Consider the following 13836-nt stretch of genomic DNA (forward strand, 5'->3'; position numbering starts at 1 on the left):
TCACATTCACACCTACAGGCAATTTAGAGTTGCCAGTCTAAATAATGTTCATGTCTCAATATTCAATATTAGTGTTTTATTGTTTTAATGTGGACATAAAGAGAATAAAGACACTCAGCTGATGAAACTGAGAAACATTTGTCACATCGGTCGTGTCCTCGTTCACCACAGACCAGGGAACTTTGTCTTTGTCTCACATTGTCACACTCTCACATCCTGCTGCTGCGCCATCGTCCGGCATCAATAAAAAAAAAGTCAGAACACAAATAAAAGAGAGAAAGAGAAAGAAAGAAAGAAAGAGCGGTGAGTCATGACGTCCTGGCAGCAGCAGCAGCAGCAAACAGAAGGTCTGAATGTGCAGCGACTTCTCTGCTTGTTTGCTCAAACGCTCCAGAAATCGATGTGTGTGCGTCGCCCCCGACCCCGTGGGTGTGACAATAACGAGTGGATGTACAGTACACAATGTTGTGTACAGTACACGATGTTGTGTACAGTACACAACATCGTGTACTGTACACGATGTTGTGTACTGTACGTCACAGAGGGATGCAGTTTCAGACGCACACAAGCAGAACTGTGACGGTGGTGGTGACATTAAATATGTTTCTCCCTCTCGTTGCTTTGTGGTGGCGACAGATCGAGTCTCTGTTTGGATTAAAGTCACATTCAGCGGTTTTGTTTTTAATGAAGCTCTGACTTTATTAACAGCAGCTGAGTTGCCAGGTTGTGGTCGTGGCGGTTGGCAGCTCGACAAAGCGCCATCAGAGTCCTGTCTGTGGTTTGTCTGGCAACAAAAGCTCTTTAGTGTCGGTGAAATGTAGATTTATTGTCGTTGTTGTTGTTGTGTTGGAGCCGCTGAGGATGAAGTCGGACGTCCATCAGTCAGTCGGAGTGGAAGTGAGAGATCTGATGTTGCCTGTTTGGATCCATCAGGCCGGAGAGGATGACGAGGGAGGCAGGTGGAGTGAGATGCTCAGGAAGGAGGAAGATGGGATGATGGGATGATGGGTGAGGGTCAGCACAGACATGAAAGAGGAGGGAGAGAAAGAGAGAGAGATCAATAGAGGAGGTTAAAGGGAGGAGGAGGGAGGGAGGGCTGATCTCTGTTCAGCTGTCAGATAACAAGTGTGTTGGTTTTCTGTCTCTCTTTGTTCACACACATCACTCTGTCTCATCTCTGTGATTACACACACACACACACACACACAGTCTCACTCCCTCTGAATTTATTTCCCACGTCTGCTTCGACTTCACACCAGCGACAGCGGAGGACACACACACACATTATGTTGTCACGTCCTCTGTCTGTCCCGTTCAGGAGATCGTCGTCACAGCTCAGTTAAAAGTTCTTCACTTAGAAACATTCATCCCTGAACTTTCGACTTTTCCTACTTTTCTTAAATTACAGAAACACGTGGAGTATTTATATTTAACTCTCCGTGCCGTCCTCTGCTTTGGCTGTTTTGATTGTTTTGCTGTATGTCTCATTGTTGCAAATCCGATGTCTCTGTGAATCCAAACGTCAAAGTTCCAGACAGGGATGCACTAATCCAATATTAAAGGGATAGTTCAACATTTTGGCAAATTGGCCCATTGCCATAACCCCTATAGTCATAGCAGTAGGTTCGTTACCTTTAATTGTCGGTGCAAGCTATTTTTAGAACGGCGGAGCAGAGCTGCGAGCTACTCAGAGCTACGGTACGGAGGCTAGTGGGATTTCTTGGTTTCCCTCATCAAACTCATCAAATACACAATCCAACAACTCCACAACGCTCTGGTGGACAAGTTGTGACCTGCACATTCACCACGCTATGAGATAATAACAGAACGTTACCAGACAGAGTTGTTTTCCGGCAAGCAGTCTCTGTATTTCCCTCTAAAACAACTCTGTCTGGTAACGTTCTGTTATTATCTCATAGCGTGGTGAATGTGCAGGTCACAACTTGTCCACCAGAGCGTTTTGGAGTTGTTGGATTGTGTATTTGATGAGTTTGATGAGGGAAACCAAGAAATCCCATGAGCCCATGAGCTGCTTGCGGCTCTGCTCTGCCATTCTAAAAATAGCTTGCACCGACAATTAAAGGTAACACTAAATAGCGAGATCAGGTATCAGATAATGGAGCTGATCTCTTCACTTCAGTTCTATGTTTGTGATGTGAGCTACATGGTTGACAACAAACACAAAGCAACAATGTTTTACAAAGTTAGAAAAGTAAGTCAAGCCTGATGCCTTCACTGTCTTCCACATGGCCAGGTACAGTTTACTAATTCAACAGTGGTATCGGATATCGGCCGATACACTAAGCCCAGGTATCGTATCAGACTGAAAAAGCTGGATCGCTGCTTCCCGACTTCAAGGTCACATCATCACCTCATAAAACACAGATTTGGACGTAACTCAAGATCCATTCGGACGAAAAACCTATAAAACCGTGGTGCCACTGCCGGCTGACGCTGGTTTAGAGCCGACTACACCCTGGACGGGCCGATGCATTTCATCAAATTAAAAGTTGTCAGAAAAACTGCAAAAAAAGCCCCGACTAAAGGTTTTCTTTTCATTTGTCATCGTCGTCCTCCTCCCTGTGTCCTGCATGTCCCCTCAGACTCTCTCTTTACTCATTTCTTAAAATCTGTTTCTCAGTTTCACTTTGTTTTAACTAGTAGATCATTAGCTTTTTTTTTTCCCCTGCGTCTTTTTACACCAGACTTTTGTGTGACCAATGCTGAGCCATCTGTTGGTGTTACATACAGTATATTAATCTATGTTACTGCAGTCTGTGTATGTGGTGAGTACTATTTTCATTCAGTGAGTCTCTGCCTGGTTTTGTGAGTTTTCAATTTAGTGGGAAACTGTCAGTGCTGAAGCCTCATTGTTTTCAACACTACAAAGGGCAGACGACAGCAGGTCGTGCATTAGACAGGAGTTTGCACACGGTCCATATTTTTGTTTTATTTTTATCAACCATCATCCAAAGAGCCGAGTCAAGACTGAGTCTGATGGATTTAGAAAAAGCTCCTTAGAAAAACTGGACCTGAAAATAAAGATGAATAAAGACGCTGATGACATGAGAGAAGAAAAATATCTAATATCTGATCCTGAACAGCAGAAATAGGACACACACACACACACACACACACACACACACACACACACATTAGCTTTTGGGTTTTGCATTAGAAGTTGAAACTGCAGAAAATGGAGGTTGTTGTTAAATGTTTATGGCAGGTAACATTTACAAACACTCATTCAAAGCCCAGACTTTCTTCTCGGTTATTCACACTGATGCGTTTCAGCCATTATTTACACTTTGATGTTTCATCCAATGGTCACATTTCAAAAGACCGTGAACGCAACTCTGTCATGAAAGGGATTCGTGCAGAAGAGAGAAAAGGAAGAGGAGAGGAGAGACAAAGAGCAGAGACAGATGTGAGGGAAGATGGAGGAGCCGAGGTGCACAACACGCTGCTGCTGCTGCTTCTCGTAGCTTTAATAACATAATTAACTGGCTGCCATTGTTAACCGGTCTGTTGATGCCTGTTTGTGTCAATCACGGCCTCTTGATGTCGCGCGGCTCGGCTTCTAAGTCGGCGGGAAAACGAGGAGGCTGAAAAGCGATCAAAGGAAGGGTCGGGGGAAACATTAGAGGGGAAAAAACTGAATCCCTTAAGTCGTCCAATTCAGCAGTCCCTATCAAAGTAAAAGAGTCTGTTAAATCCCTCAGACAGGTGAGCAGTATTTAAATTAACACTTGGATTTGCTCACTTCCGTTCACACTGGTGGCACTCGTTAAATAGAGCAGGATGAAGAGAGCTGCTGAACACACTCCACACCGTGACCTTGACAGGTTCCAGTAATTTGCTTTGCAGTGGTTAGGAGGACTCTCAGTATTAAAATATCACCCCGTCTCTTTCACTTCTTTAAAGAAGGGAGAGTCGTTCAGCTCCTGCTGGCGTCAGAGCTCGACCGGGGAACCGACGTTCACCTGAAACACCACGGCCAAGAATCACAGGAGGCAAAATGATGATGGTTTATGAATTAGAATAGAATAGAATAAAAACTTTTATTGTAGCCTACCACAGGGGAAATTTGTTGTGGACTCAAGTGCATGGTAAAAGCTGCCTTAATATACATAAAATACATAAATGACAGTTTGAAACATACATATACACACACACCTCTGATGTGGTACTTTATGCATGTTAGAAACTGTGTTTTTGGCTAAGAAAAAAGAAAAAAAGAAAGCGAAGAGATACGACCTGATTTTAAATATGTTTTGCATTTCCTGTTTTCGTTACGGCTACAGTAGACATGATGGAGATATCGATATTATAAAGTTGTTCTGCAGCTAACGCTAGCTGGATACCTGTTGTGGAGGACATCAAGGAGGAAACTGTAGTTCAATCAGGACAGACTATTTACGACGAGAGAGCCAGGTTTGAAGATGAAGATGAAATGACATTTATTGTGCACAAAATGAACTTTGGCGCTTAGACCACGGGGTGTAGACCAGCTGAGTAAACTGATCTGGGGATGAGAAGCTTGCATCTGAAGAAGTTATATCGGATATATCGGTTATATAGAAGTTATAGGTGGGCTGAGAGTTTTGCTGAAATGACGGCTGGATGACAGTAGAGAGAGAGAACTTTTAAATTTGACAGCTCATGACTGATTGGTAGAAGAGAAAGAGGATGGCAGACTATGATTGGTTGAATTATGTGAAGAAGGGTGGAACGAGAGGATAGAGGGAAAACTGGGAAAGGGCTTTGAGGCGTGTTTAAAGAGATACTCTTCCTGTCTGAACTTTCGCTTAGCTTCATTTGTAGGCAGTTGTAGCTGGGTTGTTAGCTCTGAGTTGTGCTTCTCGAGGTTTAGTGAACCTGCAGCAACTGAAGTATTTCTTTTGGTATGCGATGCAACATCTAGAGGTGGTGGAGAATGAATTACAGAAGCATTAACCTTAAATCCTTCAGTAATAAAACACTGAAAAGGAAGTTAAACAAAAATAGTTTTGAAAACCAGATATAAGAGCTGTGCAGGGATGTTTGTAGATCATTTAGGATGATGAACAACACACACAGCTTGGTATCTTTTGTCAAAGACACAGTTAAACTGCAGCAGTGTTCAGGTCACCTCTAAGCAGAGCTGCTTCGTCCTGGACTGTGGAGATAACTCAGTGGACACAAAAACGTGATGGAGGGTAAAAAAACAACAACAACAAAAACAAACATGGACAGATGTCAGAACCTTCATTAATGTTTTCATCGTTTGTGAACGTAGCTCGGTAACCCCATCACCATCCTGTCCCGGAGACATCACAGGTCCATTATCCACAGCCTGTGCACCATATGGCCTCCAACAGGTCCTGTAATTGTTACCTCGTAATACGTCTCTTTGTCGGAGCACTTTCTGTTGCTTTTTTTAGCACTTGAATGGTCAGTCACCAAATTGGCACCTCTGGGGAGCAATTTAGCCCGTTCGCAATTAGTGAGCTGGAGGAGCGGGCGGGAAATGCCTCAGTGGTGGAAGTGACAGCAGCTCCCATGGGCTGAAAACACAGGAGGGTGAACGGCACGTGGTTACGGAAAAATGTTCACAGTATGAAAGCTTTGCTTTTAAATGAGACATCTTGGCATGTGACACCAACAGGAAAACTGTGGATACTGATAATTACAACTATTTGTCACTAATTATTCACAAAATTCGGGTTGTTTCTACCTCTTCATTATTTAATCTGTTATAAGCTACCCTCAATGAAACTCAACACTTCCTCTATTATCATATTAAAAGAAAGATCTTTACTTCCCTCTTATTCAATATGTAAAAGTGTTTTATTTAAAGATCCCATAATGCTTACAGGGAGATGCCAATATGTTTGATTATAAATCAGGTCTAGGTTCAATATTAATACAGTGAAAGTATCAAAGCCTTAGTCCAGAAAGCCACACAGCCTGTTTTCAGAAACTGAGCCTTTAACCCAGCCGTCAGGACTTCTTGTGACATTGTGATGTCACAACTAAGCCACGCCCCAATCCCCGCCCACTTGGACCCACCAGGAAACCTTGTAGGGTTTAGTTTCTTTGATTACTTAACTTAAATCTGCTTTATTTGTATTCAGTCACTCAGAGAACAGTCAGCCAATCAGAAGAAAGGCTCAGATCCTCCTCTTTTCTGATTCGTTCACTGAACTGTTGTCGCTAGAGCTTCAGGGAGGAGTTTTAAAACTACACTGAAATGGTTTTTACCTTTTACAAACCATAAATATATCTACAAAAAACACAAGAAAAATGTAAATTATGAAACCTTTAATTTAATTTGACTGAAAAAAAAAGTTTAACAGAAAATTAGAATAGGAATTGATTTCACGAAAAGTATGAATTACTTTTATCCTTTATTCTAGGACATTATTTTGTCCTAGATTTGGCTGAAAGCAACAAAATAATGATTAGGAATTTCTAGTATTCTGTGTTTTGCTTCAGTTATCCGCTGTAGTTGCAGCTTCGACTCATTGATATCTCTTCAGGCCACTGCTGACCCAGCATTTGCAAAATCACGAAGAAGACAGCAGATGCACAGCTCTACATTTGATAAAAGGAAAAACCTTTTGAAGACGAGGCGGTTGTGTATCAAGTCCCACTTGGTTCCAACAGATTTCCAAGAAATAAATCGTCTTCAAAGTGTCACAGCAGAGAAGCAGGAGTCTGTTGTGTTACAACTGCTGATGTTGCACCTGGACTTAAATCCCTCAGCACCTTGTATCTAAAGTTCACTTCTGCCCCTCCAACACTTTGTGTCACTCACACTGACTCATGCTGACTGAGCAAAGCCAATAAAATAAACAACAAAACACAATAAAAAAGAAAATGTGAATGCAAACAGCTAAGCAGCACTAAGGGTGGAGCTCACCATGACAGCCCGCTACACCTTTGGGAAATAGATTTCCTTTTTCTTCTCATTCTGTTTAGTTCAGATGGCTTTCAGTCTTCAGAGAGCACAATGTTGATTTTAATTTTATAAACCAAGAATAAAGGGTTTTCATTCTGAAACTGCAATTTTGTTTTTATATTTAGTTCCACAGTCAAAAAAAAAACAAAAAACTCCAGATCATTTGCGATTGACATCTAAAACCAAATACAAGAATAAAGAAACAAAAATCTCTCTTTTAAGGATGATCTGTGGAGATTCTCAATCAGTCATGATTATCCACCAAAAGTTGAATCAATGGGAAATGAAGATGTCGAACCTCTTATCTAAGAAACTTCTTAACCTCAATGAGGTCGTTGATGTCACTTGGTTCACTGGTTTGCTGGTTTTGTTGGAGGGACCTGAAGCTGAAGCTGAATTCGCTGACAGTTTTGTAAGTGGAGGATAAGTGGTGTCACAGACCTGCTCCTCTGTGTCTCTGCCTGGACACGGACCACTTCCTTCACTTTCCATCTGGACAGGGACGACTTCTGACCTGAGGAGTTTGCCCTTGTGTGGTTGAGTCATACAATCCTTAGTGGTTTTCTATTTTTACCCAGGTCTACACTGTAATACTGCATAGATTAGATTTCTTTTCTGGGTGTGTGGTCTTTTGAATGGACCAGTTTTAGAGTTAGTCTGGTTTGGCTACCCTGGTTTGAAGAACAGATCCTCCTGAGATTTTCAAATACTCCCTCTGGATCTTGTGTCTGATTTGAGTGTGGATATCTACAATCTTTAAAGGAATATTTCACCAAAAAAAAATGAAATCTCCCTCATGCTGATGAATACTCTGGAGTAGTTTTTTATTCCTCGAAGTGCATCTGGAGACCTGGGAGGCCGGTTCCTAGTCCAACCAAAACTTTATATGAGAGTCAATAGCACCCGACACAAAAACATCCATAAAACTACACAAAAACCATTTAATATTCCTCCACGCTGCTCGTCCACTGCAATCCAAGTGTCCTGAAGGGATATAGTCCAGAGTTTACTCGAAACAACGTCATTTAGGACTTTTTTACAGCCTAAACAGTCCTGTATTGAATTTGCCTTGCGTGTGAATGTCAGAGTGCAATACAGAACTGTTTAGGCTATAAAAATGTCCTAAATGAAGTCGTTTCGAGTAAACTCTGGACTATATCCCTTCAGGATTATAGCGGACAAGCAGTAAGGAGGAAGATTACAAGGTTTTTGTGTAGTTTTATGGACATTTTTGTGTCGGGCCCTATTGACTCTCATATAAGGATTTCGTTGGACTACGAGCCCCCCTCCTGAATTTCATTTCTTGGTGAACTGTTCCTTTCAGTGCATCCTCCAGGTGCTTGTGTTGTTTCCCTTGGGCCTAGGCACTTGTTTGCTCATTATCAGTTCAGTGTCGTAGGGATCTGATTACTGCTACTTTGTTTCTGAGGTCTGGACCTAGGATTATATTCCTTGGTATTTGATTTAAATGTATGTACTGTAATGTATACAGTTTTTCATTATTTGATCAATGTTGAGCTCTGCTAGCTTGTAAATGTTCCTTTCGGTGCCGATTTAGCTAAGTGATATTTAGCCTCCCAGGTCAACTGCAGTCGCCTCACAATGTCTTTTTGTTAGAGGAGTGGATATAAAAGATGGGACAGTTGTAAAAGCTGAAATTGTTCTGGCAGTTGGACAAAATGTTCTGGCGTTAGGCTTGTTGGAGGTTTGATATCTCCCATAACTCCAAGTGACTTACAGAAGCACCCTTGAAAAGATTAATATTTTCAGGGATCAATTAGACTTCAGAGCCTCCCTCCCTCCACCTCCCTCCCACTCATGGAAACACCTCCAGTGTCTCAGGCTGATTCACAGTCTGACAAAACAATTCCTTTCAGAGATAGAGAGACTGTGCAGCGAGCGACACAACAGCAGGAATCAGAGCAGCAGCTTTCATCATTTACTTCTGTCACTCACAAAGGAGCCGTTATAATAACTTTAAATGTTTCACTGTCCCATATTATTCCTCACCAAAGGAAAGTTCACTTTGCTTCATCGGCAGTCATTAATATTCTGAATATTTCTGCTGTCCGGAGCAGCACTGAGAATAAAATGTAATCCAATCTAAAAAGGACAGACGAAAAATGTAAATGTTATATGAAAATGAACAACTTTGAACTTCGAAACAAGCCATCTCCTATTTCTATATCCTTCATTTCAGAGCAATGAAAGCTTATGAACAGCTTGCATTTTTGGAAGATTGAATATATTATAGATAGATAGATGGATTCTTTATTGTCTGTCTCGAGTAAAAACAGAAATGTATCTTTAAAACAGCTCAATGAAGCATTAAAACACATAAAAGAACCACACTCACTAAAACACATTCAACAACAGTGAAAAAGTGCAGTGCAGTCTATGTTTTCTTATTAGTGATGAGGGTGGGTTTCCTCATCACTGAGCACCTGTACAGTTCACACAGAGGATGTTGAGGTGTTTCAGTTATTTTGCTGCTTGATTTATTATCTGTGGGAGTTTTGCTTTATGTTTGGCAGTGAGGAAGTTGAACCGGGATGAAATGTTGTAACTGAGGATGGATTCAACAGGGTATCCGCGGGGTCGTGAAAAGTATTAAAAGGTGATAAATCAAATTTGGGAAAATTAAGACCCTTAAAAAGTATTAAAAAGTCTTTTCACGACTTTATAAAGTCTTAAATATTGAAGGTATTTTTTCTGAATTAGCTGTCCAAGAGTTTGAGTTGTAAAAAACATTGCGGAAGTGTGTAAATTTATTTGTTTTATTAAAAAACAAAGATGAACCAGTTCATGAAGAAGAAAAGAAGATTGTGGTTTTTGTTTTTTTGAGAGTTGAGAAATGTTTTTTTTTTTGATAAACTTTGCCTTTGATTTATTATCCCAGCCTTTTTTGAATTCTGTTGTATCATAGTGGTCTATAGTCTTTATCACAAACGAAAACTGTTAAGTTAAAAGTGTCATTGATGTAAATGGTTACAGCTTGAAGCGGCGGTGAGGTATTAAAAAAAGTTGAGAAGGTCTTGAAAAAGTCTTAAAAAGGTATTAGAATTCACTTCAAGATTCCTGTATAAACCCTGTTCAATGAGTGATGTACACCAGAGTTAAAATGTCTTTGCTGCATGACGTTAAAAGTTCTCAATTTCCTGAGCAGGTGGAGACGCTGCTGCTGTGCCTTTTTGGAGACAGAGTCAGCATGTTGTGAGAAGGACAGACAGGTGTCAATCTCTGTTCCAAGATATTTAAAACTCTCTACTTGTTCCACCAGCTGCACCTGGATGTTCAGTGGTTCAAGTAGATGCACTGGGTTTTTCCCCGTTGACCCACAGCAGAGCTCCTTGGTTTTGGTGATGTGCAGCTCAAGCGAGCTTTCGGCAAAGGTTTGAACCAGGGTGTGGACTTCCTGCTGGTATTGTGTCAGGGTCTGGGTGTCAGTTAGGTGGGCTACCAGGGCCATATCATCTGTGTACTTAAAAAGTGCCATTGTTTGCTGCGTTAAAAGTAGATCAAATGTCCATAAATAAAATCCTTAAAAATGCATTTCAAAGGAGGTTAAATCGAAAGCAACTGGACTTAGTTAGCTAAGTTAACTTACTTAGTTGGACCAGTCTCAGCCTGGTCAGATGTGTACATGAACTGAATGAATAACTAAGTCCAGTTGCTTTCAATTTAACCTCCTTTGAAATACTATGACCTGGACAAATGAGAATATGCACAGCCTTAAAAATGCAGTTATTGTAAAAGATACGTACGCAGAGATGCTAACATATCGACAAATACACATTTACCTACATATACTCACATTATACATTAATCTGTGCTGGATATTTCAGAAGGTAAAAGCTTATAGGTACAAAGACCTCATGTAAAAACAACTCAAGATTAAGTTAGCCTAGAAATCTAGCTGCACCCTAGCGGCAGCAAATATATTAGCTCCGTAGGTGGGTCTAGAAACGAGCCATAGGAACTTTTTGAGTCTCGGAACATCGTTTGTGTTCACCAATCACAGCGCTCTATCTGTTTAGAGAGTCGTTGGGCAGGCTTAACGCGACGACGACATACATTTTAATTGGCTTGTCAGGCTAACGTCATCCTGCTCTTTGCTCTGATTGGTCGTAGCGCTACCCTATTGCGTGCAGAGGCAGTTTGAAAGACAGCCTTCATCCCGCCCCCTGGATTGAGCCGAGGTCTACCGCTCGTTGCCAGACTAGACATGTTAATGATATTGTCTGGCTTGTCAGGCTAAGATTAGCTGTGTATTCAGGATGAAAAGATCAAGACATTTGTTGACAATGTACTTCTGTTCGTTCAACCAGACTCTGACCCATCGGTGTGCACTGGAGAGGTTTTCTGGCCCAGTGTGTGAGGCTCAGGATGGTGGATTACCTCCTCTAAGCGGGGACTGGGTTGCTGATCACCTTGCAGAGTTGTTTTTGGGGAAACTCTTGTTAATTAATCAGGAATTAGAGTGAAACAGAGCTCATTGAACAGGCTGATTGGTCGACAATTAGCAATCATTGTTGGAGAAGAAGGTTTGAGCCTGAAGGGAAAACTCTTGTTTTACCAGTCGATCTGTCTCCTAATCTGTATCTAAGGTCCTGGGGTTTACAGAAACGTACTTGTGCATAACTCTGTTTATGTTAGTCATTTCTGATTTCCATTTTTATAGTAAGCAATTAGACTTCTATGAGGAAGATGGCAGCAATGCTCAGATATCAAGAGGACATACAAACAGGCAACTAAACAACTGCTCATCCAAGTGTTAAATGAGGTTTCATTAAAGTGTCTGGTTTCAGCCTTAAGGGAAATACTCTCTAGTGTCACCTGGTGTATTATTATTGTAAGAACATTGTTTTAATGCAGGTTAAAAGGACTCATCACTGTCTTTAGTTCCCGGTTTGACCCAAGTAAATTTCTCAGAATATCTCAAATCGACACGTTCTGGCTATACTGCAAATTCCAAATGACACAAAGCTCCTTGATGTGGCCAACAAATATTGAACCTTTGAGACAGAGTGAAACGATCTGAGAAGACAAACGCTGCCCATTTGCACTGAGGGAAGCCAGCTGAGGTGACCGGGCTTCTTTGTGGAGGAATCCCAGGTGATACTGAATCCACAGAACGGCTCCGAGGCATAATAACCTTTGCAATAATGCAATTTACCTGCACAGGCCGGATAGAGAAGAAGATATTTATAATGCTCCTGAGAGGATTTGGAAATAGGAGGGAGGGGAGGGGAGGGGAGGGGGGGGTTTAAATCTTCACCGCTGACCGATGTAAAGCCATTAAAGGCAGACGGGCACATTGACTGTGTCAGAATAGAGGTGAATTGGATTGTTCCCAAATCACGGCTAAACTGTCAAAAATCAACAGAACGAAACACGATTTCTATTTTAAGCTCTGGCTTTTCGTCCTCGTCTGCCGCTTTCATTCCTGCAGACGAGTCCCAACCTCACCCACCACCCACCACCACCACCCACCCCGGCTTTTTACTCTCTGGTATTTTCCTCCCCTCGGAGCAGGTGAGAGAGGATCCAGCTCAAACTCTGCCTGTCTGTCTGTCTGTCAGCTCTTTGTCGGGGGAAGATTTCTCCCCCAAGAGCAGCTTTATGCGCCGCCGACTGCCATGATTAACGTATTTACAGGGAGATAAAGGGAGGGAGAGAGAGAGAGAGAGAGCCGGACGGGATGAGGAGGAGAGGGAGGGAGAAATCAGCCGAGCGCTCATTGAAACTCGATGAATTAGATTATGGGAGTGAGCCACACACAGAATGAACATGCGTATTAGCCTCTATTGTGGGAGGGTCTGTGCAGGGAGCAGGGGGGGTCGATGGAGCCGCGCTCGCTTTAATTCAGCTGTCAAGGAACGTTTGGATTCCCACATATGACTGTCTGGGTGGGAGCGGAGGAGCGGGGCGGGGGGATAGGGTGGAAGTGAAATGTGGCACACACTGATACATGCCGGATTGAGATTTATGTTTTGTTTGAGCGGATTTGACATTTCAGTCAACACGGCCGAGCAGCGGAGGTCTAATCTGAGAGGCAGGGGTCTCCAGACGGCGTTAATTAACCCGGGGGTCGGTTCATATTGTAACTGTGAGCACTGGGACTGGGACTGAGTCTGTGTGCGTGTGTGTGTGTGTGTGTGTGTGTGTGTGTGTGTGTGTGTGTGTGTGTGTGTGTGTGTGTGTGCTACTCCTACAAGTCCTCTGCAGACCGGCTCAGTGTACATCTGTCTGCATCAGTCTCTCTGTACATATGATCCTTCCTCTCCCCTCGTTCTTTTTGATTAATGCATTAAAGGAGAACTCACCCAGTGTCGGGGGGGGGGGGAGCAAAAAACACCCGGCGTTAGGGATAGCGACAACGCTAACCCATGGGGGCAATTCCTTCAACCACAACAAACACTGAAAAAACAATCACATATCTATGGTACATGACTGGAATCCTTATGACATCCTGAAAAGACATTACTATCCGATCACAGAGCGCCTGCTCTCCCCGCCACAGAAACAAACACTTTTTCCTTGTTGTGATGATTTCTTTACAAAAATAAACAGTCAAGCAGTGCAGTGGAAATGTCCATAATATCTCTAACCGTTTATTTTTGTAAAGAAATCATCACAACAAGGAAAAAGTGTTTGTTTGCTCTGTGATCGGATAGTAATGTCTTTCCAGGATGTTTCAGAGTTCGGCTATCTGAAGTGAGTGACTACATGCAAAAACACAAAGTTTATACCGGTTTATATGAGTTCAGTGGTGTGTCATAAGGATTCCAGTCATGTACCATAGATATTTGATTGTTTTTTGAGTGTTTGTTGTGGTTGAAAGAATTGCCCCCATACTTTAGCGTTGTAGCTATCCCTAGCGCCGTCTAGCC

At 42.2% G+C, this 13836-nt stretch overlaps 1 protein-coding gene across 2 annotated transcripts in view; it reads left to right on the top strand.

Moving 5' to 3' along the window:
- The window catches only part of grin2da (glutamate receptor, ionotropic, N-methyl D-aspartate 2D, a), a 165935-nt gene that overhangs the window by 137677 nt on the left and 14422 nt on the right, over positions 1-13836 (top strand). The gene's annotated exons all lie outside the window — the stretch shown is intronic.

This window comes from Trachurus japonicus, chromosome 11 (assembly GCF_045865225.1).
Source record: "Trachurus japonicus isolate A0001 chromosome 11, Traja_1.0".
NCBI classification, from domain to species: domain Eukaryota; kingdom Metazoa; phylum Chordata; class Actinopteri; order Carangiformes; family Carangidae; genus Trachurus; species Trachurus japonicus.